Below are 6,310 nucleotides of genomic sequence, written 5' to 3' on the forward strand. Positions count from 1 at the left end.
TCGTGGACTTCGTGCCTGCGACTGGACAGATCCGGATTGGTAAGGGGTACCTGGAAGTCAAGGGAAAAGGCACGATCGTCGTGAAGATGACCAAAGCCTGTGGCGGGTGGAGTCTATCCTTGTCGAACGCCCTGTGGGTGCCTGAATTAGATGTAAATCTAATCTCGATCAGGCAATTGGCAGTGAAAGGCGTCACCACAGTGTGTACGAAGGATGAGGCCGTCGGCACACATGATGATGGGGATGTGGTATTTAACTCAAAGGTAGGAGACAACGTGTACTACCTAGAGACAATACCACCTGAGAGGCATGTAGCAAACGTTTCCATGGAGAACGATCAAGAAGAACCTGGAAATGATGACGACCACGCCGAGGTTATTGAAGCTAAGGCGTACAAAGGTATCGTGTCATGGCATGAGAGGTTAGGTCATCTACATGGGGACGCGATGAGAAAGATCCCTGTGAGGAACGTGAAGGAGGGCTCTAGGATACATGAGGAACCATGCGGGGTCTGCGTGAAAGGGAAAATGACAAAAGTACCATTTCCGAAGACAGCCCACCACATGTGTCAACGTCCTTTAGAAATAGTTCACAGCGATATTAGTGGCAGAACGCAATGCAAGTCGCTGGTCGGAGGTAATTATTTCGTAACGTTCATAGATGATTTTTCTCGTTTCATGCACGTCAGAATCATCAGTAGGAAGAATGAAGTACTCAAGTGCTTCAAGGAGTACCAGGCGGAGGTGGAGGCTTTACACCAATCCAAGATAAGTGCCCTTCAAACAGATAACGGGGGTGAGTACACAGGAGAAAACTTCGAGAACTACCTGAAGGAGAAAGGCATCTTACACAGGAAAACTGTTCCTAGAAACCCTGAACAAAATGGGGTCTCCGAACGAGCGAACAGAACCCTGGTCGAGATGTCCAGATGTTTACTCATCCAATCTGGACTCCCTGACTATCTGTGGGGGGAGGCTGTGAACACGGCATGCCACATAAGAAACCTATGCCCATCCGCTGCCATCGGAGACAAGATCCCACTGGAATTATGGAAGGGTAAGGGATGTGACCTCCAAGGGGAGATAAACAGACTGAGAGTGTTTGGATGCAGAGTCTGGTATCTAAAGAGCCCAAGCGGAGGAAAATTCGAGAGCAGAGCGGATGAGGGGATATTTGTGGGATATGACAGACAGGTCAAAGGTTATAGAATTTACCTACCGAAGATCCAAAAGCTGATAATATCCTGTCATGTCAGGTTCGAGGAGAACACGTTTCCCTACAAGAGCGCTAAGGCGGAAACGAACCATATAAAGGATAAGTCCTCGGAATGGATATGGGATGTAGAAACCTTTGAACATAGGGGAGAAGCCGGTCAAACTGACGTCGAGACACAGAGTGACGGAGAAAACGACGAAGGGGAAACCGACTACTTTATGGATAGTTTAACGTGTGAGGACAATCCAATGAATACTGTGAGTGTACCGTTTGTGCCGAGGAGGTCGGCAAGACTACACAAACCAAGAATATGTGATTGTTGTGCTCACACTGCGACTGTTTGTAAAGCTCAAAACGTGTGTGTACCTGTGAATGTGTATGAAGCCCTGAGGGGGCCAGACGCTCAAAAATGGACTGATGCAATAAGGAAGGAACTAGACAATCTAAAAAGTAAAGATGTGTGGGACATTGTGCAAAGACCCTTAAATAAAAACGTTATAGACTGTAAGTGGGTGCTTGTGATAAAGAGAGACCCTGATAGGTATAAGGCTAGGCTAGTAGCTCGGGGATTCTGGCAGAGGCCTGGAGTAGATTATTCAGAAACCTTTAGTCCAATAGTAAAACGCAGAACTCTAAGAATTCTGCTTGCTCTATGTGCGGAAAATGAGTGGGTTTACGAGCACATCGATGTGGAATGTGCGTATCTCAACAGCCCTCTGGATGAGGATATATACATGGAGCAACCAGAACTCTTTAGAGTTCCAGGTAAAGACAGAACTAAATTTGTGTGTAAGCTCAAAAAGAGCCTGTATGGACTGAAGCAAGCTGGAAGGATGTGGTTTAGACACATCAATAGCATTTTAAGAGGTATGAGTCTGAACCCATGCGTGAGTGGTCCATGTGTGTATGTGGATGCGTCTAAAAAATTTATTGTAGCTGTGTATGTGGACGACATCCTTGTGTTTGGGACGAATGAGTGGATTGAGATATTCAAAACTAGGGTTAAGGACAAATTAGATGTTAGAATGCTAGGTGTAGACACTCAATTTCTGTCCATCCACCTGAGTAAGCCAAACAGCACCACTGTAGTATTCGATCAATCTGTACAGATAGGTCAAATGCTGGATCTGTTTGACATTACTCGTGAGGTTGGGGTGGTGGGAGTGTCGACACCGCTAGCTAGAGAATGTGAGGCTGGTTTTGATATTGAACGTGATGAGCCTTTCGACAGTAAATTATATGAACAAGCTGTGGGGCACATAATGTATGTAGCTACTGTAAGTCGTCCTGATGTTGCGTGTGCAATAGGGAAACTAAGCCAAAGATGCGCGAATCCGACTGTATCCGATTGGAAAGCAGTGAAGCGGGTATTCAGATATTTACTAAAGACCAAAGACTTGAAGTTAGTATACCAAAGGACCGGGCAACCTCTGAAGGTGTTTTGCGACTCGGATTTTGCGGGTTGTACGGTAGACAGGAAATCCAGGAGCGGGTATGTGTTCATACTCGCTGGTGGTGCGATATCCTGGCTATCCAAAAAACAACCGATTATAGCTCAATCGACGTGCGAAGCGGAATTTGTGGCAATGCAGGAAGCAGCAAGGGAAACAGTGTGGATTTCTTTACTGTTAAAGGAATTGGGTCAACTGTCATATTGCCCTCGCCCCTGCAAGATATTCTGCGATAATATCGGAGCTATTTCATGGTCAAAGGACGAAATAGTTGCTGAGAGTTCTAAGCACGTCCAAGTGCGTTACTTTTACGTTAAGAACTGCGTATCGAGGGGGATACTAGATTATACTTATGTACCTAGTCCTGAGAATGTGGCTGACATTCTCACCAAAGGCCTAAATAGGATTAAGACTCAGCAATTTACCAAAGCTATGGGGCTTGTAGAAACTAGCGATCAAAGGGGAGTGTTGAGAAATGTTAAGTTGGTACGATCGCTGCTTACTACAAGCTAAGTTGGTACGACTTCTAACGACGCTCTTTTGTCTTAGAAGTCGACCACGTTGTTCTATTGACTTGGAGATTCCTGTGTGGTAAGACGTGTTATAAGACTGAAATATATTGGAGAAAACGAATCTAAGTGAATCGTTATTTTATAAACCCAAAACCTTATTAAATAACAATCAAAGCGATGTGTCCTGGGTTTTGGTTATGGTGTATGCAAATTCGTCGGGCGGTAAGTTTGCCAAGCTTAAAGCGTTCTCTATTAGTTTCTTCTGTGTGGTGTATCTTTGCGTCAGTGTATCATGGTATAATGTTTTCATTTCTCGAGTTTATCAGAAATAGGAATAACCTTTTATAGAAAAAGAAAATTTTATATTTATATATATTATATTTTTTTTCTTTCCTTTTTTTCTTCTTTCTTTTTCTTCTTCCCCTTTTTCTTTTTTTTTTGTTTTTTGTTTATTGTTAAAACCTTTGTTTTATTTTAGGTTTTACGTACTTGTTATCAGTGAAAATAAATATTATGAATACTACTTGGATTGGAATTATATACATATATGCGTACAAAATCCATTTCTACATGTTAGATATAATAATATAACAATACTACGTAGATTAATACATAATAAAATATCCTTTTACTCCGGTTATATTTATTACTAACTCTCAATTAATCTATCTTAATTATTTTCTAACCACTTTCTATATTTATCAGCTATTTTATTTCTTCTTGTTAATCTGCGAAATCCATGCATGTACACTTCCTTGTATGGTGATTGATTGTTCACGAGGTAAGTTGCACTTTCACTGTTTTCGTTATTCGTTGAACTAACACGTTTTACATCCAAACAGTAATTGGAACACTCGTAATAAACTTCTTTTCTTTTTCCAAGTTTCCGCTATCTGTGTCATTCGACGAACAGTGCCACGCCTCCACAGCACCGTTATAACATTTAGCGATGCTGCTCTTTGCATTAAGGCAATTGAAGTTAATTCGTTCGTTTATTTTCAGCTGGTACATGGTGTTCCGCAAGCAGGGAGCCATAACCTATTTTGCATGTAGACCTTCTTGTATGATGATTACTTGTTTACAAGGTAACTTTCACTTCCCCTCTTTTAATTATTTATTGAATCGACATGTTGTATATTCAAACAATAATTGGAGTACACATAATAATTTTCCCTTTTTCTTTTTAGGTTTTCGCTATCTGTATTATTCGACGAACAGTGTTACACCTCCTTTTGATTTATCCATAATATAATTATAACATTTAGTAATCTTGTATTTTGCACCGAGACAATTGAAACTAATTTATTCACTTATTTTAGGTAGCTGTCATACATTGTGTTCCACGAACAACGATCCATAACCTATACTTGCACGTACACTTTCTTGTATGTTGATCACTTGTTCACAAGGTAACTTTCACTTTCACTAGTTAATTGTTCATTGAGTTAACACGTTTTATATTTAAGCAATAATTGAAACACGTATAATAATTTTCCTTTTTCCTTTTAGGTGTTCGATATCTGTATTATTCGACGAACAGCACTATAACATATACTACCGCACTACGTTGCCCACTGAAATCGCTTTATTCATTGCTTATTTCGATTATGCGCTAGTTTTAACTTGTTTAAATGCACCGTTCGCGGAATCCCTTTTACTTCGATCTTGACGTTTTGGTTCTGCAAGATTTCTAGCACTTTGTATGGTCCAGTATATTGATCGGAGAATTTTCCTTTACTGGGTTCTTTTAGTAAATATATCGAATCTCCTATTTTAAAATCTTGGGGGTTGATTCGTCGGTCGTAATATTCTTTTGATCTTAGTTTGGATTTTATCAAATTTTCTCTTGCCATTCGTTGTACGGTGTTAATTTTATCGAACAGATCTTCGAGATATTCTGCGTAAGTTGGTTCCATGTTCTCTTCGATTATTACTTCACCAGTAGGTTCTCTGGCTAGATGTCCAAAAACTAATTCGTGCGGGGAGAATTTCGTTCCTTCGTGTACAGAGGTATTATAGGAAAACATAGCTAATTCTACCCATTCGTCCCAATTTTTGGAATTTTCAATATATAATTTGAGATATTCTATCGGCACGTGGTGAGATCTTTCGATTGAACCGTTACTTTGTGGATGATATGCCGTCGTGGTATATTGTTTGATGCGGAATCTCTTTGCTACTTTCTTCATTAGTGAGGATGTAAAGTTCGTTCCTTGATCAGTGAGAATAGCTCTCGGTGACCCGAAACGCCAAATAAATCGCTTTACAAAAACGTCCGCTATCTCGGCTGAAGAGATTCCTCCTAGTGGAATCCCAGTTGAGTATTTTGTTAATAAGTCTTGGATAGTTAATATATATTCGTTTCCCTTTTGGGTTTTTGGTAATGGACCTATAATATCCATACTAACCTTATCGAACGCTTTACCTGGTGTGTCTGTAAGTACCATTGGTTGCTTTGCTTTTATTCTTGTGAGTTTCTTCAATTGACATTCCTTACATGTTCTTACGTAATCTTGAATTTCCTTTTTCATATTTTCCCAATAGTAATGTTGTCGTATTCTTTGATAAGTTTTTGTTATTCCTTTGTGTCCTGCTACGCTTGATTCATGTTTTTCTCGTATTATGTTGTTCCGCGCTTCCACAGATGGGGTAATTACTTCCCCAGTGCAAATGGTGATGGTTAAGGTTTTTTCCATAAATATTTCCTTTAATTTTCTGATTGTATATCGCCAGGGTATTTCCTCCAAGTTTCCTTTGCTAATGCTGAACGAAGTTAACTGTTTTTCATTTACTGCGTCTAATAGAGATCTTAGCGAGTTTAATAAATTTTCAATAACAATTGGAATATTTCTATTTTCCTTTATCGGTAGGAATACAATGTATTTTCAGAATCGTAATTCAATCTTGCTTTTTCTAACATTAAATCTTCATAACGAGGTAATTTTCCCGTTTCCTTCATTTCTAAGGCTCCTTTATCTATCGGATTGCCATGTATATCTATAAATACTACTTTATGGTCATTTACTCTCGCAATTGAGTCTCGGGTTTCTGAAATTCTTAGTTCCGCAATTATCGTAGGTCTCGTGTCCTTTTCTCGTTGTTGAATTAGTTCTGGAATTACAGTGGAGGTCT

At 39.9% G+C, this 6,310-nt stretch overlaps 1 long non-coding RNA gene across 1 annotated transcript; it reads left to right on the forward strand.

Moving 5' to 3' along the window:
* Positions 1–3,129: 3,129 nt before the first annotated feature.
* LOC143304948 (uncharacterized) lies at positions 3,130–5,873 on the forward strand. The gene is made up of 4 exons (XR_013061614.1): positions 3,130–3,400; positions 4,181–4,263; positions 4,498–4,587; positions 4,688–5,873. It is a non-coding gene; the product is annotated as an uncharacterized LOC143304948 (long non-coding RNA).
* The last annotated feature ends 437 nt before the right edge of the window (positions 5,874–6,310 follow it).

The sequence above is a fragment of the Bombus vancouverensis genome, unplaced genomic scaffold, assembly GCF_051014615.1.
Source record: "Bombus vancouverensis nearcticus unplaced genomic scaffold, iyBomVanc1_principal scaffold0066, whole genome shotgun sequence".
Taxonomy (NCBI): domain Eukaryota; kingdom Metazoa; phylum Arthropoda; class Insecta; order Hymenoptera; family Apidae; genus Bombus; species Bombus vancouverensis.